This window comes from Acinonyx jubatus, chromosome D1 (assembly GCF_027475565.1).
Source record: "Acinonyx jubatus isolate Ajub_Pintada_27869175 chromosome D1, VMU_Ajub_asm_v1.0, whole genome shotgun sequence".
NCBI classification, from domain to species: domain Eukaryota; kingdom Metazoa; phylum Chordata; class Mammalia; order Carnivora; family Felidae; genus Acinonyx; species Acinonyx jubatus.
Genome location: NC_069390.1, coordinates 93,771,942 through 93,799,089, shown reverse-complemented (window position 1 = coordinate 93,799,089; position 27,148 = coordinate 93,771,942). Strand labels below are relative to the sequence as shown.

Below are 27,148 nucleotides of genomic sequence, written 5' to 3'. Positions count from 1 at the left end.
ATGTTTATTTATTTCTGAGACAGAGAGAGACAGAGCATGAGTGGGGGAGGCGCGGAGAGAGAGGGAGACCCAGAATCTGAAACAGGCTTCAGGCTCCGAGCTGTCCACACAGAGCCCGATGCGGGGCTCAAACTCACAGACCGCGAGATCATGACCTGAGCCGAAGTCGGACGCTCAACCGACGGAGCCACCCAGGCGCCCCCGGCACGATATATGACTTACACCAGTGTTTCTCAGGTTGACTGTGTGCGTGAGTCCCCTGGAGCGGAATCTGATCTCTGCACTTTGACAAGCCCCCAGGGGCTGTTGGTGCTGCTGGTCTGAGAGGAATCCACTTTTGAGTAGCAAGGGCTTGTGTGTCTACCATCTCAGCAGCTAGAAAAATAACTGCGTAAAGAAGAAAAGTGAGGGACTTTCCCTTTTGTCAGTACACAGCACCTAAATAAAACAGAGCTATGCAACAAGTCGATACCAGCTAGAGAGAGAGGCTGAAATGAACATACACAGGTATTACCTTAGTCAATCTTCTGCTTCCTACGCAAGCCCTGATTTCTCCCTGCCGCTTATGGATACGTATTTAATCTTCAAGTGTTGGGGGGTGGGGGGGCGGGGTAAAACCTAAGGTGTACTTTAAGTCCTCATGCCAGTGGGTCACCCACTATTCTGTAAGAGCTACAAGAGTTACGTAATATCATGAAAATTTCAGCAAGAACGATACGCTGAGGGGTGCCAGGGTGGCTCAACGGGTTAAGCATCTGACTTCATCTGAGGTCATGATCTCACAGCTCACGAGTTCAAGCCCCATGTCGGGCTCTCTGCTGACAGCTCAGAGCCTGGAATCTGCTTTGGATTCCGGGTCTCCCTCTGTCTCTGTCCCTCCCCTGCTCTCTCTCTCTCTCGCCCTCAAAATGAATAAATAAAAGCTTTAAAAAGAATGATAATGCTGATAAAATGGTCACTTATTTTGCTGAATTTTAAAATACAGATTTAGCAGGCTGCGCTTGGGTGGCGCAGTCAGTTCGGCATCCCACTCTTGACCTCGGCTCAGGTCATGATCTCACAGCTCATGAGCCCCACATCGGGTTCTGCACGGATGGCCTGGAGCCTGCTTGGGATTCTGTCTCTCCCTCCCTCTGTACCTCCCCTGCTTGTGCGCTCCCTCTCTCTCTCTCTCTCTCAAAATAAATCAACTTAAGAAATGTTTTTGCAATAGAAATAAACAAAATGTGGATCTACTGACACTTTTTCTTTGTGCAAACACTGTAAGTACCTGTGCATCAGGAGGAAAAAAAGCAGCACACGTGTGAGATGCTCTGTGCCAAAGACAAAGATCATTCTAACTAAAAACAGAAAAGTATTCCTCTCTGACTCATAAACTTCATGGAGTCCCTGTACTTAAAAAGCCTCGGAGCCTTTTCTTTTGCCTTTCCCATCCCCCAGCCCCCTGCTCCAAAGGCTCCTGGGTAGCAGTACCCAACCCACCCTGTATCCTGTCATGTGACTGACAGAAGGGCTATCAGCACCTCGGTATTGTTCTGTACTGCAGGACCCGACATGTGTTTCCCCTTTGCAAAAATTACATCATGTCTCAGGAAGTCTCTTTCCTCCAACAGAACCAGCGGATATTCTCCGTCAAGGCTTTTGCACATCAGAAAAGAAGATAAATTGATCCTGGGGCGGTTGATGCCTGCTGCGGAGTGTCGTTCCACAGCCCAGCCCCAAGCCATCCATCTGGGCACTGTGTCCCCAGTGTCTTGCTCCCCAGGAAAACAAACAAGACCGGGACGAGGAGCAGAGTTTGTACTTGTCTGCTATGCGATTCTTTACATAAAGTGCAATTGCTTTCTAGACTGGCCTCTACCCAGAAGCGCGCCAGATGATAGTCTGACTTCCGCTCTGACAAATGCTTTACCCTGTTGCCAAAAGAATTGGGAATTGCAAGATGCTGCAAATGCCACTTCTTTCATGATGCCTTCTCCAGTTTCTCAGAGGAAGGCTAACAAAATCTCTTGCGCGGCCTAGTGCGAAAGCAAAATTATCTGTGACTACTTTCCACCCGAAATGTATTTGCCCTTGTTCCTCAGTGTGCAACGCGTTTCCATTATCTGCGTATTATGTAAAATCGTCTTACTCATCCCTTTTTAAAGGACCGGGGCTCCCTCCAACTCTCGCTGAGCCCCTTATATCCCAATCCTTGTTGTTTGCCAGAGGTTGTGAGTCACCAGATGTCAGAGACAGAGAGAATGTGGCTCCCTTTTGTCAACACCCAGCAGAGCACCTCAGACAGTTTCGAGCTTATTTGATAATGATGACAAGCCTAATGGTCCCTTAAATTTATATCTAACACTTACAAGTTATAAGACAGTTTCCCGCCTATGACATCACCATTCTTCATTTGTTTAGCAAATATTTATAGAGTGTCTGCTTATGACAGGCCAAGGCATTCAGAGGGGTTATGACGGTAGATAAGACAAGTACAGTTGTTGCCCTCATTTCATTTGCATTCACTGCATGTTTCTTTAGTCCTTCTAAGATTCTGGATACTCTGTGCTGGTGATATATGTAGAGAAGTTCACAGTAGGTTTTGGGGTTTTTTTTCATTCTATAGATCAGAAATGGGGGCTCCAAAAGGCTACGCGACTTCCCCCAGCCCACACAGTTAGCTAAGGGTGATGTAGCAAGTACCAAGTATTGTGTCAGAGACTGACCAGTGCTCAGATAGTCAAAGACGACCCATATCAATGATAATTAGCTTCTAAGCCAAGGTAATAAGTTATGTTGCCCTTGCACATTAGAAAGAACATCAGACTAGCAATCAGGATTTGGATATGGGTTCCATTTTATTATTTCCTAATGCATTCAATAAATAAGGTCAGTCGTTTCCAAACAGTGCTACTCAGAGTCCTAGGGTTCTACAGACTAGGAGTCTTTGAGGAGAGTCATAGGAGGAGGGGTTGGCTCCAAGCTTCTGTTCCAGATTTAATCGAAACACCAAAGCTTTGAGCCATTTCATACATTGAGATTCCGCATGTAACTTTGATTTTCAAAAAGAAATTTAAAAAAGAAACAATAAAAAAATCGGAAACCAATGAACTGGATCATCTTCCAGATTTTTTTTTTAATTTTGATCACCTATAATTCAGTAATCTTTTCATCCTTATTTGCTTGGAGTCTATTTCTTCTCTATTTGAGGTGGTTCACATGGGGCTCAGTATCCAACAGACTGACCCGGATGGTAGATTCTAGAATCTTGCTACTCAAAATGTGGCTCATGTATCAGCAGCATTGGCACCACCTGGAACCGTGTTAGAAATACAGAATCTCAGACCCTACCGCAGAACTCCTGAATCTGAATTTGAATTTTATCGAGTCTTCCGAGTGAGCTGGTGAACAGGTCAGAAACGCTAATCTAGAAGACACCGGAATCTCTCTTGGTTGACTTACATCACTGATCCCCCTCATGTGCTCCTCTCTAGGGTTTATAGCAGAAAGGTTAGGATGGCTGGCCACTCCCTGTCCCACCTCTTCATAGCTCCCTTGGCTGCAGGGAAAAAGTAGAATCAGCATTTGCCATTTTGCCCATATCCTAACTTACAACGTTAACAGTCACCATCTGTTAACTTAGTCTTACAAATGGTCCCCCAATATCCATGGCCATTTACAATGTCAGGGTTATTGAAAGCAGTTCTTCTCCAGTAGAGAGCTATGGGTCCTTTGATGAGATCATCTTTCCAATCGAGTCCAATCCTGAGACCCGCTAATTCTATAATATAGACTTTCATAACAAAAAACTCTCAGATCCTTTACAAATTGCCCCAGGCTTGTCCATGTGTTATTAAAGTTGGACTGAGTAATGAACGCTATAAATGTCCTAGGAGACAGCACTCATGCCCAGTGAGCATGACATCCCATAATAGACCTATTTGGCTTGTTACCCTGGCGCCTCTCTCCACCCTGAGCTCTGGAAACCAGAGAAAGGCAAACATCAGAATGTCAATCCAAAGGCACAGACATGAGTATAAGATGCTTTGCTTGGAGAATTTTCATAAGATCATATTTCTGGCCAGATTCCTATTACTTCTGCGTTGTAGTCGGGAGGCGATTTTTTCATTAGCATTTCCCTTCCCAGAAGGAAAACATTATCCCCCAAATAAAATTCAAGTGAACTAAATCGCTTCCAACCTCAGCATCATTTCAGGCTTGGTGTCATTTGCGGATTCGAGATTGAGTCCTATTTAATCTGCTCAAGCTCTACTCCTAATAGGAAAAATGCCAAGAAACAAAGAAAAGATGCATCCTATTTTCAGAGGCAATCACCTTCTACGTTTTAGACTGATCATAAAGCAGCTCAATTTATCAACTTCTTACAAAGTCAGCTCTTTCTGGCAAAGTCAAATCTGACTGCACTCATTCTTTCAACAAACATTTATTGAACATCTACCATGTGCCAGGCACTGAGGCTCACCACTAGGGAGAAAACACAGGTGGTGTTGCTCTTGCAATAGAAAAAAATCGTAGCTTACCTACGAAGACAGAAATGTAAACAGCCACTAAGTCATATAATCAGTACCTTACTGGTGATTTGAATGAGATAATATGGGAATACAGACTAGTAAGCACAGATTATCCAAATACGGGTTAAGACTCGACTCTTGCTTTCAAGGAGATTTTAATCCAGTGAGAAAACAAGAAACACACACCTTAGCACTGGTAGGCAGTTCCTGCTAAAATGCAAAACGTATAATTATCCAAAATACGTTGAGGGCTAAACGTTGATGGTGACCCTACATAGTAACTGAGCACGATCATGGCGGGCTTTGGGGATCCGCGACAAGAGAGTGGAATGGATTTGAACGGACTCTAAAAAAAAAAAAAAAAAAAAAGGGAAGTATTTCTATTTAAATTTTATATTGAATTTTAATTGAAATATTTAAATTACATTTCTAAAGAAATTTCCATGGATTTCTAAACAGTAAGAATGGGGATGTCTGAGCAGGGAGACTGCCTTCCATAACAAAGGCATGCAGGTAGGAAGGCCTCCCATCTCCCCACCCTGAAACGACAATAAAGTTTTCAGTTCTGCTCGGAACAGAGGTTTAAAGCATAGAGTATGTTCAGTGATAAATTTGGAAAGACAGACTGGGGCCATAGTATGGAGCCTTGAACTACATACTTAGGAATATGGCGGGTTTTTTCCCATAAACAATCAAGAGCTCACATGCATTTTTGAGCAGGTAAATGAAAGGAAATTAGTAGGAAAATTAAATTTGTAGTAGTTTGTAGGATAAACTGGAGTGGGAAGCTACCAGTGAAAGAGAGGCAAATTTGGAAGTAATTGTTATAAACAGAATCCCATGCCTACCTTTAATAATCACTGATAAACCATCCTAGTAATGCAGGCAGGGGGTGTCTATGAAAGGGAATCCACGGTCAATGGCGTCATTCTTTCTTGAGGAGTGTACTCTGTGAAAAATGTAATTGAGGACCTTGGGTTTGAACACCAGCTTTAGGTCATTTTCTTCACTTAAGTTGGTCAGACCCAATGAGTAAGCATCAGGGAGGTGCCATGGGAAATCTCAGAACACAGAATGTTAGAGTAGCTGGGAGCTTAAAGGCTGTTTGGTCCAATGACGTCATTTTGTGAGTGGGAGCAGAGCTCCCAGACAACAGCCAGCGGGAGTTAAAACTGGGGTCCTAACTCCAGATCCAGTGCTCTTCCCACCACACCCAGCTCTTTCTTAAATAATGGCAATATGCCTCCCCTCAAAGAGCTTACATGTGTTCAAAACAAAAACCTGAAACAAAAAAACCAAACATTGTTTTCATGCAAGGAAAGTATAAAAGTGCATGCTCCTCCATACTGTGGGAAAAATGGGTTCATCTTCCTTAAAGACTGATAGAAAAATAAACGTCCTGGACATTAGGAAAATAAAATTTACTGGCAGGCTTAAAGGCTAGATAATGAAAAGCGACATTTCTCCTGGAATTTCAGCTTCTGAAGGCATAGGTGGCCCAGGAGATAAAAGAAAGCGCTTTCCTGGAAAAAGAAAATGTTTACTGTATTTGCCTAATGCTGTTTCCTTTCTAAATGTTGCCATCCAGAAAAGCCAGACCAAATGACTTGCAATTCGAGGTCACAGTATTAAGGGTCCGATTATTCTAAATCGAATCAGTGCGATAGTTCAGAACCCTGGACGTATTCGTGGACTCTTGAGCAATTAGTCATTTTCTCTGTTGAATCCTTTATGAGAAACTAAATATATAGATATTTGGGGTACAGAAAGTAACATAACAAAATAAACATTGCTCATTAAAGCATATCAATTATAGGTCTTAGCCCCCTTTTTGGCCCGGCTCTTATAATATGCATGAACATAAGAAAAGTGAGCTGGAGGAGTCTGACTCAAAAAAAAAATTCTATTTTTCCAAAGCTCATTAAAATATATATTATTTAGACCAGGTCTCCTACAGATCTACAGGTTTTCTACAGGTTTCTACAGATCTCTGTGTTGGTTTCTTCTTTAAAGCATTTTCCCAAACCATGGATTACATTCCATAACACACTTCAGATGATTAAAATACATTTGTTTTATAGAAAAAATCAAACGTGAATCAAAATTATAAAATGTTACAGTGTACCGGCATGTTACCAACCTCCATTGGCTGCTTCAATCCCTACCATGATTCCTTATCAAGTGAGCCTTCCAGCCTCTACTCGAACATCACAAGAAGAAATACACTATTTTCCAAAGCCACCTACCAATTTTATGCTTTACCACCTAATAGAAGCCAAAATCTGCTATCATGTAGCTTTGCGGCTTTGAATTTTGAGATAGCAGAGACCAAATAAATCTGTTCTCTCTTCTGCATGACAATTCAAGTCAACAGACATTTTTGAATGTGTGCCAGGCATTGTGATGGGTACTAGATAATGAATCGACGAATGAGTGAATGAATGAATGCATGAGGCAGGGTCCTTGCTCTAGAGATAATTACATTGTAATGGGGAGGCAGATGTGTACTAGTACACTCCGTGTTCGGACGCATAGAAAGGGGCGCTTAATCCCGATTTGGGAAGTTAAAGAAAGTCTTAAGAGAATTTGTAAAGACAAATAAGAGTTAGCCAAGGAAGTAATTTTCTAAAGGGAAAATTTTCAGGAAAAGTGAAACAGAAATGGGAAATAGTATGGTATATTCAAGGAACTACAAGTAGAATGCTATAAGGAAGGAGTGGCATACAATGGGGTTAGGCATAGGCAAGAACCTGATAGAGACTTACCTCTATGTCATACCTAGAGGCTCTGATATGGTTTAAAAAAGAGAATAATAACATCAGGTTTACCTCTTTGTTAGATCATCCTCGTGGCGGTATAGAGAAACAAGGGTAGAAGAGGCAAAACCATTTAAGAAGTTATTTCAGTTATCCAGGTGAAAAATGATGAAAACCTGAATTGAATCTGTACTAATGTGGATACAGTTCAGAAATATTTATGACATCAAATTGACACGCCCAGAAAACTGCTTTGTTTTCCTCTTTTACGGAGAGAGTGTAAGTGGGGGAGGGGCAGAAAGAGAGGGAGAATCTTAAGAAGGCTCTATGCCCAGCACGGAGCCCGATACCGGGCTTGATTTCACGACCATGAGATCATGACCATGAGATCATGCCTTGACCCAAAATCAAGAGTCAAACACTTAACTGACTGAGCTACCCAGATGCCCCTGGAAAATTAATTTGATGAAGATGGTAAAAGAGAGATGGCACTTCCAAGATGATTCTTTGGCTTCTAACTTGAGTAACTGAATGACTGTTGGTCAGCCAATTGCTGGTACACCAAGTTGGAGGTGTCAGGGTGAGGTGAAGATGTGGATTTGTTGATGTCACTTTAAAACGCCAGTTAAGACGAATGGTTAGTAATTGGATACAAGTCAACTCAGAGGAAAGACCGAGTTGGAGAAATAAACCCAGCATCTCAACGAATAATATGAGCTTAAGACTATATCGATCATCCAGTTACAGAACAGAACCAGGTACAGAAAGGAGAAGCATAAACACAGAACGTAGGGGAACAGTAACATTTCAGAAAATTTCCAATAGCTGGAGATAGCCATGGAGTTCCTCCTGGGTCTTCTCTTTCCTACAAGAAACATTCACAGATCTTTGTGTCTTCTATTCAGTTGCCTCCAAATACTTCATTTTGCCAATTTCCTTCCTAAAATAGGACATTCTCAATGGACACGAATCCAAGAATTGGAAACCGGCCAAAGCTAAAAATATCTCCATTCTGGATGGCACGAAAGCCATAGATGGCAAACAATTCAGCAGAAGTGTCTTCCTACTTCCATACCATAGATTTGTCACTCGAAACAGCTGCCCATCCAGGAACTGTATTTGCTAGTCTCCCCTGCTAATGAAATATGAGGGGAAATTACCTATGATGCCTCTGGGCCAAGGTTTTTATGAATCAGACGTCCCCTCTCTACTTTCTTTCCTCTTCTTCAAGCTAGATGCAAATGACATTGAGGCCAAAGCTTAGAGAGTTGCTGAGTTCACCAGATGGAAGGACCCCAGGATGTGGGTCTCCATGTGGAGGGAAGTAACACAAGACACAGAATATCTGACTTGGACAGTTAGTTAACTGAGCAAGAATTGAATTTCAATGATATTATACCACTGAGATTTAGGGACCTATTTTTTTTACAGTAGCTCCTACCATAACACCATACACCTTTTGCAATAGCATAAGAAACCATTAATTTTGAAAGGAGGGACATCATATCAATGAGTCGTCATTTAAAATTCCACACCTTTATTGGGGAGCCTGGGTGGCTCAGTTGGTTGAGCAGCTGATTTCGGCTCAGGTCATGATCTCGCGGTTTGTGCGTTCGAGCCCCGCGACGGGCTCTGTGCTGACAGCTCAGAGCCTGGAGCCTGCTTCAGATTCTGTGTCTCCCTCTCTCTCTGCCCCCCTCTCCCAACTCACACTCTGTCTCTCTCTCTCCTCCAAAAATAAATAAACATTAAAAAAAATTGTTTTAATTCCACATTTTCATAAACGAAGATTTTCGGGGTGCCTGGGTAGCTCAGTCGGTTAAGCGCCCGACTTCAGCTCAGGTCATGATCTCACAGTTCGTGGGTTCGAGCCCCACGTCAGCTCTGTGCTGACAGCTCAGAGACTGGAGCCTGCTTCAGATTCTGTGTCTCCCCCTCTCTCTCTCTGCCCCTCCCCTGCTCATTCTCTGTCTCTCTCTCTCTCAAAAATAAACACTAAAAAAGTATTTATAAATGAAGATTTTCTCCATTCTGTAATTATGCATTAATTTCTTTGACCCAACTGCAGCACCTCACATTTACCCCTACTACATTTCATCTTTTTAGATTTTAGCTGATCTCTGGATATTTTAGTTATCTGTTTGGAATTCAATTCTTTTCATTCAGTGTATAAACTATCAACTTTCAACTCTCTAGCAGCTACAACCTTGACCAAGGTTTCCATCTTCAAGCCATTAATACAAAAATAATTGAAAAGCTGGGCCTGGACCAACATTTCCAGAAATATCCTCATAATAACATTCCTTGTGAGCTCTCTATGGACCCTTCCCAAGTCTGGCAACACTTCCTCTAATTGGAGCATACTTAGCATCATCCACTTCAACTACTGCTTTGAGTTTTGCAGGACTTGAAGATAAGAAGAGTCAAAAAAAAGGATTACAGTCTATTCTCCTCCTTTCCAGGTCTTCTAGCCCAAGCTCTTCACCAGTTCCAAATCACCCCTTTGGATGCAGTGACATCCTAACTGGCCTCTCTGTTGATCTCTCCCCACTCCCATTTATCCTAGACTTGTCTCTCACAGGTCTTTTCCTTTAAAACCAAGCTGCTGTCACTCTCCCGCTAAAGATGTCCAATGCCTTCCCATTAAATCCAAACCCCTTCGTTTCCTGGACAAAGATCTTTCTGACATGGACCCCCACTATCTACTCAGCCTTCTTTTCCTCCCCGCCAGTGTAAACTTCTTGTCACTCACTGAACATGTTAGGTCCTTCAAAACGCTCATGCCTTGTAAATGTTCTTCTGACATTTCTGCTCCTGTCCTACCCACCCACCCCCCACCACCAAGGGAAGAATTAACTGCCCTCTCCTCTTTGTTTTCATATTTACTCTGCTCAACTTCATTGTTTACAGGCCTTCTTCCTCTGATAGCCGGTGAGCATGTTGAGAACAGGGTTGTGGCTTTCACCCACGTTTCCCCAGCTCCTACCACAGCGTATGCTTCACAGTTGGTGTGCACAAAGTATTCATTGAAATAATGAGTGATGAGAAGGAAGTACAAATGGCGGATGAATGGGAAAGGTGGTGAGAGGTAAAAGACACTGCTCTGATATGGAAGCAAAAAGTTCAAATTGCCGGGGCGCCTGGGTGGCTCAGTCGGTAAGCCTCCGACTTCGGCTCAGGTCATGATCTCGCGGTCCGTGAGCTCGAGCCCCGCACTGGGCTCTGTGCTGACCGCTCAGAGCCTGGAACCTGTTTCAGATTCTGGGTCTCCCTCTCTCTCTGACCCTCCCCCGTTCATGCTCTGTCTCTCTCTGTCTCAAAAATAAATAAACGTTAAAAATTTAGGAAAAAAAAAAAGTTCAAATTGCCAATGTTTACACAGTGTTAGGGTGCACAACACCACATGGATGTTTCCCCTATCACCATGTAACCTTAGAACCAGCAAATTTGGGGTGCCTATGTGGCTCACTTGCTTAAGCATCTGATACTTGGTTTCGGCTCAGATCATGATCTCACTGTCCCTGGGATCGAGCCCCCCATTGGGTTCCATGCTGATAGCTCAGAGCCTGCTTGGGATTTTCTCTCTCCGTCTCTCTCTGCCTCTCCTACTTGTGCATGCACTCTTTCGCTCTCTCTCAATATAACTAAACAAACTTTAAAACAAAACCAAAAAAAAAGAACCGTCAATCTTTTCTGTCCAGAAAAGGGGAAGATCACCATATAAATACAGAGCTTTAGCATTACAAGCCCTATGCTAATACACACAGTCTCTTTACAGTTAAACATAAAAATATTTAAGAAGCATGACGCTCCCTTAATATTTATATCCTTACCATCAGTTCTAAAATTGGCACCCGCACCTGGTCAGGTCAAATCATTATGACGATTTATTGTTGTGTGTTTTGGTAAAATAGCAAAGAGCATCAATGAAAAATATCCAAATACCTAGAAATAAATCGAGTAAGAAGAATGAATCCAGTAATTAGCCTGGAAGTACCAAGAAGGGTTGATTTCATTACAGAATAGTTTCCAAAGGGAACTAGCAGTCTTCCTTTTGAATCTTGATTACAGGTATGCCTAGGAAGGGTATGCCACTCAATGCCCCTTGGGGATTTCTTTCCATGATTTGGTTTCCCTTGAGTAGTTGGTATGATTAACGGGGCTGGTTTCTTTTATAATTGTCCTGAAGCCCTTTATATTTTCAAACTGATTTGTAATTGTTTTTCTTTTTTCTTTTCCATAGATATCCTTAAAAATGAACCCATCAGATGATGTGATACGGGCAAGCTCAGCTCACAGTGGTTGTGGTTGGCAAGGCCAGAACATAGCCATAGAGAGTCTTTCTACTTTCTTAGGGTGCTCGGGTGCTCTTTGCAGAATATTTTCGTTTCCAAAATTCAAAGCAAGCTTAGCTTTCCCTCTTTGGACTCAGGATAAGGTTGCCAGATAAAATACAGGACATCCAGTTAAATCTGAATTTCAGATAAGTCACGAGTAATTTTTAAGGACTAGTATACCCATCTCATCGACACTAGAAATCCTGTATTTTTAGTGACTAAAACTGGGAACCCAAACTTAGGAAGATAACATTTTTCACCCCAGAGCTATATGAACTGGGGCAAGGCACTTGATCTTTCCAGGTTGAAATTCCGTCATCTCTAAAAACAAAGGGTTGTGCCCCATGACCTGTAAGTGACATCTGTGGCTAACTAGGCTATGGTATAATATTTTCCCATCATCAAAGTGTACCCAGGAGTATAATAACAGTGTGGTAGAAAGAGTGCTCCATTCGGCATAAAAAGATCTGAGTTTGAATCCCATAGCTATCACTATGTGATCTTAGGCAAATCAAAGCCTTCAGATCTCAGGTTGCAGATTCTTCATCCACAAAAACGGGGATATTATAAGGATCAAATTAGTTAATATGTGTAGAAGTGCCTGGGTAAAGTTATAAACAAACGATGACTTATCAGGAAGATACTCAACTCCTAGCAGAAGTTACTCTCAACCAATGTGGAAGGGAGTTATTGTCAAAACTTACTGCCAGAGACCCTGTTCCCCTACATGACCCAAAGTTTTCAAGCTTGGATTAATCCTCACAAGGTGCCCACAAGTAATCGCTTTACCATCTCTGCCTTTTATAGACCAAGAAGCATGGGTTCGGGGTGCTGGGTGGCTCAGTCGGTTAAGTGTCAGACTCTTGGTCTTGGCTCAGGTCATGATCTCATGGTTCATGAGTTCGAGCCCTGCTTCTGGCTCTGCACTGGCAGCATGGAGCCTGCCTGGGATTCTGTCTCTCCCTCTTTCTGCCCTGACCCCTCTCATGCATGTGCACGCATGCTTTCTCTCTCTCTCTCTCTCTCAAAATAAATTTTTAAAAACTTAAAAAAAAAAGAAATATGGGTTCACATGTTTGCCCTAAACCTCAATCCCGTCAAGTAATCGATGGGCAAAATAATACCCACTAAACGCATTGATGATGAGAATTAAGTGAGAAAATATATACAAAGACCTGGCCCAGAGTTTCTCACCAGAAATACCCATTCTTTCCTTTCTCTGCTGTTCTCCTGGACACCACAACTGAGGTCCGTTGGTGGAGCGTGTCTAAGCAGTAGGCCTCAGTTTCCATTCCCCTCCTCTACCTGGCGGCTCTGGTGTTACAGCCCAGAAGGATAAGGAAGGTCTCCTCCAATCCCCAGACTCCCCTAGGGTGGAGTCGGAGACCCCCCTCCCAACTCATTTAGCGTGCCCTAGCCTCTACGGACCCGTAGAACAATAATAACCTTCCCTATCCTCAACCAGATTCAAACCAGAAAAGCAGCAGGAGAAAAGTCGCCTTGACCCAAAGGGGCATCCAGCCCCTCCCACGCCAGACGGAGGATAATGCACTCCAGACCACGCGAAATTCCCCGTATCCGATTACTGTAGAAGCCCCCCCTGCACCAGCCTCTGTCCCTCTTGCCTCAGACACAGCTCTTCCCCGGCCCCATTTTTCAGGTCAGCAGGCCAGGCCTCGATCAGGACAGCAAGATGCCTTCACCAGGGAGTTTCTGACCTGCCCCGGGGATGTCGGATTCACCCTTTCCCAGACGCCAACTTGGAAAGGGCCTCGCCGCGCCTTGCGCACACATCTGTGGTACAACAGTGACCTCCAGCGGCCGGCTGGGCCGGAAGGACAATGCCCGCCTCCCTTCTGAGGGCAACCCTATCTTTCCGGGAGGCTGGCATGCAGGACAACAACTTCTTTCTGGAACCACCTTCCGGAAAAGCTACGCGCAGCATCTTAAAAAGCAACCCAACAACCTCCGAGTTATGCACCAAATGAGTCTAATCCCATGTCGCTCTACCATTTTCTCTCTCTCCCTCTTTCTCTGCCGCTCCCCAACTTGCGCTGTCCCTGTCTCTCTCAAAATAAATAAATAAACTTAAAATACATATTTAAAAAAAAAAAGAAGAACAGAGGTCATTACTTCAGCCTGCGAAAAGGCAATTAATGACCGCACCCCCGTACTGAGAGGCTTTGACTGAGTCTGAAGAGTTAGCCAGGCAGATGTGGGAATTTTCAGAAGGAAAACAATGAATGAAGCATATTTGGGGCATGAAGTAACTGACACAGAAGCTGGAATGGGCCGAGGCCAGGAAGGGGTCTGCATCGGCCGGAGTACTGTGGAGTGGAGGGATATAGGGCCAAAATACAGGCTGGCTTCAGAAGGCAGGATCAAGGATTTAAAATACTTGCTGCAGTTCAGGCGCCAGGGTGGCTCAGTCGGTTAAGCGTCCAACTTCGGCTCAGGTCGTGATCTCTCAGTTTGTGAGTTCGAGCCCCACGTCAGGCTCTGTGCTGATAGCTCAGAGCCTGGAGCCTGTTCCAGATTCCGTCTCCCTTTTTCTCTGCTCCTCCCCTGCTCACGCTCTGTCTCTGTCTCTCTCAAAAATAAACATTAAAAAAAATTTTTTTTAGTAAATAAATAAAATAAAATATTTGCTGTGGTGATGAGTAATCTTTGAAGGTTCTTGAATTAAAGTGATATTTGGGAAGAAGAATTTGGCAAAAGTAGCCAGAGCCTGTGGGACGAGCAAAAAAGAGATCAAAATCAGGGTTTTGCTAATTATTGACACTCACACACTGCGGTGTCAGTCAAATCCAGTCTGAGAGACTTAAGGCAAAGTCAGTGAGTGGGTAAAAGGACAGGTGGGGCACAGGACATCAAAGAAGAAGACTTTAAAACACAAGGGAAATCAAGCAAAGTGTAGCTGTGAATAGGAACCAAGGCCAAGGTTTCAGAGAATGGGATATCCAGGTGGAAACAGACAGAAGTCCCACTTTTTTCTCATGAACAGCATCTTGAAAGGGCTGGGCCCTTGAATGGCAAGGCAAGGGGTCTGATAAATCTACCCTAAAAGGTCCAGTTCAGAGACTCTGGAGGACCTGTTCCCAAGGGGCCAATGGAGATCAACTCTTGGCTCGAATCCGTGTCTGGGAGACGACAGGGTTGTGGGCCCGTCCCTTGGCCTCCAGGTAATAGATACTGACTGTTACAGGGTTTGGTATTGTCCCTCTGTTCCTTCTGTCCTGAATGGGGGAAGACAGCTGTCCTTTGACATGCAGGGCAGGAAACTAAGTGGTCGATGAGGTGGGAGACAGTGAAACCGGAAACTGTATCTGCCTTTCCATATGTGTGTCTCCCAAAGACCTCTCGCACACAGAGGAAGGAAGAACCACAATCAATCTAGAACAAGGCCTCCCCAGGGAAAGGCAAATACCATGATGAAGACGAAGAGGACATTACGGTTTTCCATCCACGTCCCCATAGTGAGCTGCCTCCTTCCGTTGTGACACTTACCACAGGAAAGAGTACGTATCTGTTTACTTATCTATTTGTCCCATTAGAAAAGAAGCTCTTGGGGGCGCCTGGGTGGCTCAGTCAGTTGAACGTCCGTCCAGCTCTTGACTTCCTGATCTCAGGGTTGTAAGACAGGGCCCTGTGTCAGGCTCTGGGCTGGGCGTAGAGCCGGCTTAAGAATCTCTCTCCCTCCCTCTCTCCCTCCCTGCCCCCCTCCCTCACCTCATGTGTGCAGCTCTCTCTCTCTTCCTCCCCCCCAAAAAAGAAAACAAGCTCTTTGAGGGGCAACAAACACATCTTCCTCAACTAGCACAGGGCCTAGCACAGATGGCACTCCATAAATACTGTCTAGAATTTAAAAAGAAATAAATAAGCAAACCTGGGATGGGGAACATTGGTTATGAAGTTACAAAGACAGTCATCATGAATACCCTTCTTGCTAAACCGTGGTCAGAATAAGAAACCGTCCGTGTAAGATGCCCCCGGCGCAGGATGAAGCAAAGTGTAGACTTCTGGCCAACAGTATCTGCTAGGATTACGATACGGCGTCTCCTCTTGCGACAGACCTTGAACGGACACAACCCCCGAAGCCTTAGTGAAGAGCTTCATCCGACCGACACTTTTGCTGCAGGACATGGGAAGTAGAGACACTTCCATGGCACAACTGGAGGGTTCGTGCCCATGACGGCATGGTTGAGACATACAGGTGTCTGCTTATACACATAACAGCCGGACAATAATAGGGACTTCTCTATTTTTTTTTTTAAGATTTTTTTAACGTTTATTTATTTGCAGAGAGAGAGACAGAGCATGAGCGAGGGAAGGGCAGAGAGAGAGGGAAACCCAGAATTCAAAGCAGGCTCCAGACCCTGAGCCATCAGCACAGAGCCCGACGTGGGGCTCAAACTCACAAACCCTGAGATCGTGACCTGAGCGGAAGTCGGACACTCCACCGACGGAGCCACCCAGGCACCCCATTTTTTTTTGAGCGGTGGGGAGGGGCAGAGGGAGAGGGGGACAGAAAATCTTAAGCAGGACCCACACCCAGCCTGGAGCCCCACACGGGGCTTGATCCCAGGACCCCGAGATCATGACCTGAGCCACAATCAAGAGTCAGATGCTCAACCGACTGAACCACCCAGGCCCCCCAAGGGGCTTTTCTGTTCTGAGTTGTGAAATCATGTCAGTATGGAAGCGTCACTGTCTCATATGTCAGTCTGTTGTTGCTAGACTTAGAGAAGGTATGCCAGGAAATCCTTATGACAGTGAATCACTTGTGAGCGTCACACAAGTATTCTGACACCCAAGACAAAGCAACAGTACCACAGAACTAGCTCTCAGGACTACAGGTGATAAGAGAAAGCAGTAGGGAAAATAATGACACCACAGAGATGTTCAAATACCTTAAAAATCGGTCAGAGCAACCACCGGCTATCAGCCACCTTCAGTTAGGGGCACCACAGTCCGGGGCCTGGCGTTGCTTTTCACATACGAACTAACTCCTCGGTTGGTTTTCGTTCCTTCAGGGAGAGTAACATCCAATTTCAGAATCTTCCTGGGTCAAATGGCTACATTTATGACATTGGTTTCAATCAAAAATGGCTGACCAAGATATAGGCAGGCCCCCTATGGACTTAGGCGATCCGGAATGGAAGGCCCTAGAAATCAATCTGAGGAATCAGAGGGCAGGAGAGGGATAAATTTCCCCCCGACTATCCACTGGGTATGAAGTGAAGCTGTCTCATTCATTTTGCAATGTTAATTCTAAAATGTGAATCCACAGCCCAGACTTCTCTTCTAACGTCCAGACCCCATATCCAACCACCTAGTGAACATGTCCACTCAGAGATCACTCATACTGCTAAAACAGCTTTTCCCACGTTAGACCATGGCAACAGCATGGATTCCCAAGCACCTTTCTTGATCCTCCATTCTTCCCCAATGTCTAATCAGTCACCATGCCCGACTAATTGACTATTTTCCGTGCCTGCTATAGGCAGCACTGGGCTGAGCTCTCTGCATAGGCGTTATTTTTCTATTGCTGCTGTAACAGATTACTGCAAATTTAAAGGTTTAATGAGACACACGCAACTTACCTTACAGTTCTACAGGTCAAAAATCCAACACCAATCTCACCAGAGTACAATCAAAGTACTGGCATTCCTTTCTGGAAGCTTTAGCGGAGAATCCATTTCTTTGCCCTTTCCAGCTTCTAGAAACCACTCACATTCCTTGGCTCATGGCCCCTTCTTCCTCCATCTTCAAAGCCACCAACAAGACATCCCTCTGGCCTATCTCCATTTCACACCCTTTTCTGACCACAGCCAGGAAAGGCTCTCCACTCTTAAGGACATATGTGATTAGACTGAGGTCACTTGGATACTCCAGGATAATCTCCCCACCCGAGGGCTCTTACTTTTTCATCACACCTACAAAGTCTCTTTTGCCATAGAAGGTAACAAAATCACAAGTTCTGGGCATTGGGACTGGAGGGCCAGTATTCTCGCTACCAAAACATGCATTATCTCATAATCTTCTCAAGAACCCTGAGATGGCTACTATTACTCCATCTTACAGACGAGAAAATAGATTTGGCAAAGGTGCCTAAAATGTGTCAGGTCACTTTAATACGTGGCAGAGAGATACATATCGAGGGCTGTTTGGCTTCCTATACTACATTCCTACTTCCTTACTGTCTGTTCCCTCAATAATCCCACCACACCTGTTCAGGCCACCGTCATGATTTACAGTTGACTGTTGAACAACAGGAGGATTCGGGGCACCAACCGCCTGACCAGTTGAAAATCCGTGTACAACTTTTGCCTCCCCCAAAACTCGACTAATAGCCTGCCATTGACCAGAAGCCTCAGCCATAACATAAACAGTCAATCAACACACATTTTGTAGGTGATACGTATTATACGTTGCGTTCTTGCAATAAAGGAAGCTAGAGGAAAGAAAACGTTATTGAGAAAAACACAAGGTAGAGAAAATACAGTACTGTACTGTATTTATTTTTTTAATCCACACATAAGTGGACCCATGCAGTTCAAACTTGTGTGTTGTGTAAGGGTCAACTGTACTTAGAACACTGGGTCATCATAACTGGTCTCTCTCCCTTCAGTCGTATGGTCCTTCAGTCCACTGTCTACTCTGGAGCCACAGCTAGCTTTGTAAAGCACGGATCTGGTAAGGTCGCCACCAATCATACTCCATTACTCTGGGAATCAAGCCCAGTCCCCTGGACATGGTGGTACAAGGACCATAAGATGTAGCCTCTGCTTCCCTAGAACGTCACCACCTTTCCCCACACCCCTCCTCCACCCTCACCATCCCTGCGCTAAAAGCAACACAGAACTGCTATCGGTTCCCCAAATTTATCGTGTTTTCTCTCAGCCTCCAGATGTTTCCACGTGCTAAGCCTCCCTAAGTTTGTTTGGGCCGATTCAATAAGATAATAGATGTAAGGTGCTTATTTCTGCACTCTGAACACAGAAAATGCTTAAATAAAGGGCTGACTGCGGAGACAGGCAATGCTTTGTATGAGAGGGAACAATGTGCGAGAGGCTTTGCCCACATAGATCCAAAGTAAATGAAAATAGGAAGTTGAGCAGAAATTTATCAAATCTGCTTTTTTTTTTTCAATTTGTTTTTCATGGGCCGCCTCCGAGGGTTGGTTTGCATAGAGATAGGGAGAACAAAAGCGTGTTTCAAAAACAACATAGCTAAGAATTACTGAATAACCCATCCTCTCCGTCCTGTTGTCTAAGACGATAAGCACATAAATGGAACAAAAATAACAGGAATTCAAAGATTGAACCACAGCGCCCTCTGTTATAAACTAGGGTAACTGCAGGGAATGGGCCGGTCAATGTAAAGATATCTTTGTTCTTGAAGCACCGTCATCGGAAGCAAAGGTCCAGGTGGTTTAAGGAAGAGGGCGAGGGATTTTTTTTTAACAATTTGCATCTCTGTATGAAACAGAATTTTTCACAGTATGATTTAGGGGAGAGATTCAAGCCCATACGTTGTCCTGGACCTATACATGGAGTATGCTCTATCTGACAAAGGTTAACTGCACATCTGCACAGACTGGGCACTGATACAGACACAAATAAGCCATTAACCTGCTTTTAAGGAGCCTGGAGGTAAGGCAAAGAGCCAACCATGAAAATGCTCTACGGATATATAGATAATCCCATACAGAGGGAGCGAAGGGAGCTCAGAGGGGAAAAATCTCTTCCTGTTCAGGATGGTCAAGACATCTTTACTAAAAGGCGTGATGCTTTTGCTGAATCCTGCAGAATGCTCTAGAATAAACCAGGCACTGAAGCATGGGAGAGGCAACATATGCAGTGACACAGAGGCACCCAACAGTGTGAGGGGAAGAGCCACAAAGATGATGCTGGAAAGGGAGATGGGACCAAGACCTTGTAGCATCTTGATCATTAACATGAAGGAGGATGAACTTTATCTGAAGTAGATGGGAGCCCATGATTACTCTTAAGCATAGCAGGGACATCGACAAATTTGAATTTTAGAACTGTTACTGGGGCTACCGTCTTGGGGGGGGTGGGGGGGGCAGAGGTTTGTTCAGAGGTATCATAGTAATCCAGGAAGTGGTCTGAATGATGTCTGAACATTGATCAGTAATGCAACTGGAGATGTAGGGACAAAAGTCAACAAAGAGAAAGGACTGCTGTCTAATTGCACCTGGGTGATGCCATTCCCCAACACAACTCTTTAAGGAATTTCAGACGAAGACCAGTCTGGGGAGAGAAGAGATAACGTGGAGTTTGGACGTTTTCAGTTTAGGATGTCTGTGAAACATCTAGGAAGAGATACGCAATAAACATCGGACATCTGGACTTGGAATTCAGGAAAGAGATCTACAATAGATATAAATTTGAGAATCGTCCCCACGAGGTGTTGGCTGAAGCCATCAAAGGGAGAGTACAAGAGGAACAGGAAAGGCCTCCGGAAAAATCTGACATGTAGGATTTTAGATGGATGGAGGGAAGGTCATCGAGGGACTTGGGTTGTAATCACCAGAAAGGCTGGAAGAAAAACCGTAGGAGACGCGTATCACTGGAGCCCAGAGAACACAGCGAGGCCAGGAGGAAAGAACTGGCACAGCACGGCCACGCAAAAAGCAGCAGTAAGTGGAAAACCACTGAGAGCCTCACCCACCTTGTCTGCTCCGACCTCTCCATCTGTGCTGCCCGCCCTCCCCACATCTGCCTCCCTGATATGCCAGTCACTTTCTACTATCCCATTTTACTTGATGGGCCCCATAAAGTCTAGCTGAAAATACTGTGTCTCTGTCTGCCTTGTCCGCAACCCTTTACAGAACGTACGTGCCGCGAAGGCAGGAATCTGGTACAGCGCCTTCGCCACTGTCTTCACTTGGGTTTCACAAAAGCAGACCCTGAGACCAGGACGGGAATGCAAGGAGAGGAGATGGGAGGGAATCCAAAAAAAATGCGGGGAAGGGAGTGGAGAAGGAAGACAGTAAAGAGTGAGGACTGAAGTCAGTTACTGCCATGGGCAACTGCTGTGTAATTGTACCAGGAACCTTTGTCGGTCTGCGGGAAATAGACGCACCAGAGATTTCCCACCCAGGGGCCAAGGGGACGGGGTGTCCATCCGCCTACTTGAGGAAATCTGGGGGCTGAGGGAAGAGAGCTTTAATTTCCCAGCATGCGTGGGCCACCCTAGATGTAAGCAGAATAACTCCAGCAGCCAGAGAGAGCCCCCGGCAAAGAAACCAAGTGACAGGAAATGGAAGCGAAGGTGGGACAGAGCCCGCAGAAATAGGAGGTTCAACGGAACAGGCCCCTCACAGCACCCACCATAGATCTCAAATCGCTCGCACAGAAAATCGTCCCGGGTACATGGCTCTCCAAAGATATCTGAATGAAGAGTGTAACTGGTGAATGAATGAGAAGATGGCCCTCCGAGTTTCATTCATGCCGTGTTCCGCTCGAGCTCAAGGTCCAAACCATACTGGACTTCACCAATTTCTCACCTCAGAGCCTCCCAACACACGCTGCTCCCATTGGCTGAATGTTCCCTTTGCCACAAAGGGTCCCTGCTGGAGGAAAGCCGCCTCCGACCTCCCTCCCAACAGTCCACGTTTCCAGGTTCCGTATCCCCCCCCCATGGCACCCTGCCTGCCACCTGCTTCCCCTTCCAAACGCTCGCTGCCTTTGAAATCACCGTCCACCCCATTCATCGGTGTGATTCCAATATAACAGCCTACTATGTAGCAAGCCCTCACCATGTATTTATTCAATAACGTACGGGTTAAGATTAGAGTCAGAGGATCCTGTGGAGGTTTTGGGTATGCAAGTGAGAGGCTGAAATAGCAGCTGGAAGGAATAGAGAAACCTGGTGACTAGCTAACAAAGATCCCAGGCAATGCTGAAGACTGGAGTAGGAGAGTCTGGAGTGCATTAATGTACAGTGGCACTGATCTCCAGGATTCTGTGTCTCCCACCCCACCCCGAGTCACACTCTGCAAAGCAGATGTGTATCCATAGATGGTGGGTGGTCAGGTTGACGACACCCTGTGGTTTTGAGGGCAGGGCAGGGAGAGACGAACCTGGCAAGGGGGTTGAGGCAACTGGAGGAGCGACTGGAACGATCTGCTCAGCACCTAGGTCGGTCTCGTGGGGAAATGTAGAGCCCGGATGGTTAACAGGTGTGTGATGAAGAGGTTAAAAAGGAGGTGAAAGATCAGACATCTTGGGACGCCTGGGTAGCTCAGTTGGTTGAGCGTCCAACTTCAGCTCGGGTCACGGTCTCACGGTTCGTGAGTTTGAGCCCCGCATCAGGCTCTCAGCTGTCAGCACAGAGCCCACATGAGATCTTCTGTCTCCCTTGCTCTCGGCCCCTCCCCTGCTCACTTCTCTGTCTCTGTCTCTCTCTCTCTCTCAAAAATAAAAAGCATCTTAAAAGAAGGAAAACAAGATCAGACATCTTGATAGGGAGGAGGAAGGAGGTGCCAAGAAGAGGGAAGAGTGGTTAGCGAACAGCATGTGAAGTCTCTGATTCCAGAGATGGAGGGATACTGCGATTAAGGAACATGGAAGTTCCGGTTCAGCAGGGTCAAGACTGAATTTAGCAGCTTCAGCTGGAGAGGGAAGGATAAGGCAGATTATGGAAATTGTGGCATTCTTTTGTGAGGTATCAGTGAGGTCTCTTGCGACACCCCCTTGCCTGCCTTGTTCACTGCTGTATCCCTAACGTCAACAAAAGCACTCACAACAAGGCAAGAACTCAATGAATATTTGTGTAAGGAACATCTGGCTTAAACAAGTGAGGAAATGTATTGGCTTATGCAAGCTAAAACCATAGGGAAAGGCCATCTTCAGTTACCACTGGGCTCAAGGATGAAATAATCAGGCTCAGGTTGTCTCTATAGCTAGCCTATCCTCTCCATTGTTTTGGCCTGGGTTCCACATGACAGGAAGACCTGGGAAGACTCATTTTCCCACAATTCCTAGCAGAACGCTCATTGTCCCTAACCGACTAATATGCCCATCCCCAAACCAGTCACTGTGTACAAGAGAATGATTCATTACGATCGCTTTCGGCCCGGGTCACATGCTCTACCCTGAAGGCTAGGATAAAGTCAACCCCACTGCAGTTCTAGAATCTGAGATCGAGGGGAAATTACTGTAATTCTACCAAAAGTGCTGCTAATACGTCATGGGTAGCAAAGACAATGGGAGCCCAGGACAAAAAAGCATAACTCATATTCTGCCAAGTAGCAGTAAGGAGCTGCTGAAGGATTCTGGGAAAGCAGCATGGACAGATTTGCATTTCAGAAAGAGCATCCTGGAGCAGTGTGGAAAACACCCTAGAAAGGTTGAGGCCAAGAGGAGAACATACAGGACATCACTCAAATTCAAAATCTTCAACTGGCAATGGATCACCTTTCTTCTCTGTCTGCAGACAGAGAGCAAACCTATGCCGAGAGGCAAAACAATGAACAAGGCATAGTCCCAGTCTTCAAGAAGGTTCTAGTTTAATGAGAAAGACAGACAAAGCCAGCATTCACGTTACACGTAATCATGGGAAGCCTTCCTGGTGTACAGGAAGGACCATCTAAGCTAAGGTCTGAAAGATAAATAGGCATTGACAGTTCTTATAACCAGAGTCAAGTGGAAACACTGCACATTTGGAAAAGTACTAAGTGTAATATAGCCAGAGAGCACAAAGTTCCAATAGGGAAGCAGAAGGGCATGAGGCCAGATTCTATCAGAAGGCCAGATCGTGAAAGGCCTAGCAAAGACAAAGTAAGGCACTGGGCATCATCCTGAAGGCTGCAGAACCATGAGCATTTTAAAGTTTCGGAGTGGTGTTACCCACTCAGCACGTAAAAATGATCGATCCCGGGGTGCCTGGGATCAGTTAAGCTTCCGAACCTCGGCTCAGGTCATGACTTGCGGTTCCTGAGTTCAAGCCCCGCATTGGGCTCTGTGCTGCCAGCTCGGAGGCTGGAGCCTGCTTCGAATTGTGGCTCGCTCTCTCCCTCTGTTCCTTCCCTGCTTGCACTCTATGTCTCTGTCTCTGTCTGTCTCTCTCTCAAAAATAGGTAAAGATTAAAAAAAAAAAAAAGATCAATCTGGCTATGCAGGATGTGGAGTAGGAAATCACAGAATAATATGCAAGATCATGATAAAAGGGGCTTTGCAGTAATTCAGAGAAGAGACGGTGGCACCGTTCCTGAAATGGCGGCAACGGGAATGATAAGAAGTGGACACGTTTGAGAGTCTTAACATTTGGAGCTTGGGGCACCTGATGGCTCAGTCAGTTAAGCCTCTGACTCTTGGTTCTGGCTCTGGTCAAATGGTTCGTTTTCATGGTGTTGTGAGTTTAAACCCCGCATCCGGCTCTGTGCTGACAGCATGGAGACTGCTTGGGATTCTCTCTCTCTCCCTCTCTGCCCCTCCCCCACTTGTGCTCTCCCTGTCTCTTTCAAAAAATAAATAAAATTAAATTAAATTAAATTAAATTAAATTAAAATAAAATAATATTTGGAGCCAACTATCCTTGGAAACAAGGCTAAGGGTTTAACGGAAGTGAGGGAGAGAGCTGGGAGTCCCTGATGGCATTTAGATTGCCAGTTTGTGTGACTGAATGGATAGGGATACTATTTAAAGGAGGGGAACAGGTTTAGGGGAGAAGATCATGAACTTGCTTGTGGACACACTGAGGGTGACCTGCCAGTGGAATCCCATGCAGTGGTGCCTGCCCTAGATGTGTGGACTTGGAGCTCAGGAGATGCTTTGTAGCCAGAAACATATTCAGGTGGCTTCAGCATGAAAATGAAACGAGTAAAAAGTCACCCGCACGTAGGTCTGTGTTCAAAGAGAAGGATCCTGGCAGCAAACGCCTAGGAAAAACTAACATTTAAGGGATGGCTTAGGACTGGGAGCCCTTGAGGGTGTTCAGAAAAATAAGTCAGGGGGCAGAGAAGCAGGGGCTTGGGCCAAATGAGGGTTGGAAAGGACTGCACAAAACAGAATCGAGAATTATACGTAAGGTGTAAAATGAACAGAGCTCCCCAATATCCTGGATGGGGGAACTAAGGGAGAAGAAGGAAGGAGTCAGGAATGACCCCTGGGTTTGTAGCTTGGGTGACCAGTTGGCTGCTCTGCAAAAGTAAGAGGAGGCTAGATTCGAGAACTAATTGTTTAAGGTGCTAGTGGGATATCCAGCAGAAGAAGTATGGCATCCGGAAGGCATGCCCAAGAAGGCATCGGGATAGCAGCTAGCCTTGGAAGCAGTCAGTGCAGACGCGGTGGTTACCATCAGAGGAGAAGACGAGATGGCCGCACATTAGCTGAAATCAGAGCCCCAGGGTTACTCTCATTTAAGGAATAAGCAGTGGAAGAAGTTTCAGCAAAGGAGACTCTAAAGAAACTGAGAGCAGGAAGAACAGAGCTGGTCTTTCAGAAGAAAGCCTTCTTGCCTGTAGCACAGAGTGCTTTGGGATATTGATCCTCGCACATTTCTCTGCCGTCAATTTCCTCATCGGCTTTGGGTCTTAGGAAGTCTAATTATGTAATGACTCCGCATATCTTCTAAATTCATCCCAAAGCTCATCAAAGGTCCTAGGACCCATAGGAGTTCTTTAGTTTCCTAATTTGCCTTTGAATAAAGGACTTTCATGGGTTAAAAGAAGTGGACCACTTAATGGAGAAATGGCTGGATATTTCCATATTTGGAAATACTTCAATCATTAGGGTTGAGCAGAAACACACCGCATCCTTCAAACACTGTTCCTCTTTCTTCACATGGTATTGTGAATGGCTCAGCAAGTGGGCCCATCATTTTCTTGCTAATTAATTTAGGTCTAATTGGTTTCAGCCCACACAACCATGCAGGTTGTAAGAGAGGGCAACAAAAGTCATATTCCACTAAAAGTACCTGCCAGCATCAAAGCCTCCACCATTAAGCAATTCACTATAGAGGGAAGAGCTCTTCAGAGCTAAACAAAGTGAATTAAATCCCCCACCTCCCAATTAGCTTCAGAAAAATCTCAAAGTGCTCAGAACTCTGTCAAAGCACCAGGAAGCATTTAATCTCCCGATCACCCTTCCAGCCTAACACAGTCTTGCAAGGAGTTACCAAACATTCACCAGCCTGCATGCTGGATATTGTTTAGGAGGACTTCAAGTTCCCCAAATAACTGTTCCCTCCGGAGGGGCCACGGCCAAGACTAGTTTTGCTTATTATTTTATCCTCAGAGACTAACATTGTGCGTGGAGACGAAGCAATTAGTATTTGTTACACAACTAATGACCAAACGAAGGGAAAGAGGGAAGACAATAGAAAGGAAAGGAGCGAGGGGGAGGGATTGATTCATGGAGTCACTCCAATTCAAGAAGTCCAAGTACAAGAGGCAGCCCCATCACCTACATGCTCTGTGACCACAAACAAGTCACCTAACCTCTCTGAGTCATAGTTTCCTCTTCTGCTGAATGGAAATCATGCCTGCACTGTTTATCCTAAAGAGTGATAACAAAGTGGAGCTCGTGAACTTGAAAGCATCTTGTCCACGGTAAAAGACAGCTGTTGCTATTAACATTAGGGACCCCGCTTTAAATTGTTCTCTATTGTGCCCACAGTTAACATCAAGCTCCTGTGTCACGTAATGGTCTTTTAGTCTCACTAACCTTCCAAGTTTATAGCCCAAGTGTACAAAGAAGAAAGCAACTGAGTCACCGTCCTTCGGGGGCTCACAGTGAATGCAGGAGACCCATGTGCAAAGGGAAACTATAATTCAGGGAGCCTGAACACGCAGTGGAGACCTGGATGAACAACTGGCGGGAAGTCACAGAGGAGCAACAACGATTCTACACGGCAAGCAAGTCAGGGACTTGAGAAGCAGGGTGATCTGTCAACTGTGTCATAAAGGACAGTAGACGCTTGCCAGGTGAAGACAGCACAGCTTCGAGTGCTCGAAAAGCTTTCATGAATAATATTTTCCTGTTATGTATTTTTCAACTTTCTACACTCAACATGCTTAAGGAATAAGCTCAAGCATGTTTTTACATGTACCCACATATGAGAGACACACAAGTTCGACGGGTTTTCTGGCTTTTTCCTACGCTTGGAACATTCCGGGATTAAAATTAATTTTTCAGGGAATGAAGAAAGGTACATGGCTGGGGCAAAGGATAGGAAATGGGTAAGAAGTAGATTGTGGTTGGTCTGGGCCAGACTGAGGAAGACACTGCATGATGGAATGAGGGTTTTGCGTTTTGTTGTCCTAGCAAAAATGGGAATCCACAGATCATACAACCGGATTGAAACGATTGTTGTCATTGCTGCTTATCAGGCAGCTAAGTCGAGGCATGGCGGAGAATGCACGAGCTGAGGGCAACCAGTTGAGACCCGGCCGCCACTTTTCACCTTTCGCTTCCTGTTTCCACGAACAGTGCCCTCCAGATGCTGGGAGTGAACCCGACAAGAAAGGATCATTCGGATCTCACGCATCTAAGGATGCGTGAGACGTGAC

At 45.2% G+C, this 27,148-nt stretch overlaps 1 long non-coding RNA gene across 1 annotated transcript; it reads right to left on the bottom strand.

Annotated features, from left to right (window-relative positions):
• Nucleotides 1-2,132: 2,132 nt before the first annotated feature.
• On the bottom strand, nucleotides 2,133-10,065 carry LOC106976634 (uncharacterized). Its single transcript, XR_008290601.1, has 3 exons — nucleotides 5,363-10,065; nucleotides 4,697-4,858; nucleotides 2,133-4,518 (listed from the first exon to the last, which is right to left on the bottom strand). It is a non-coding gene; the product is annotated as an uncharacterized LOC106976634 (long non-coding RNA).
• Nucleotides 10,066-27,148: the final 17,083 nt, after the last annotated feature.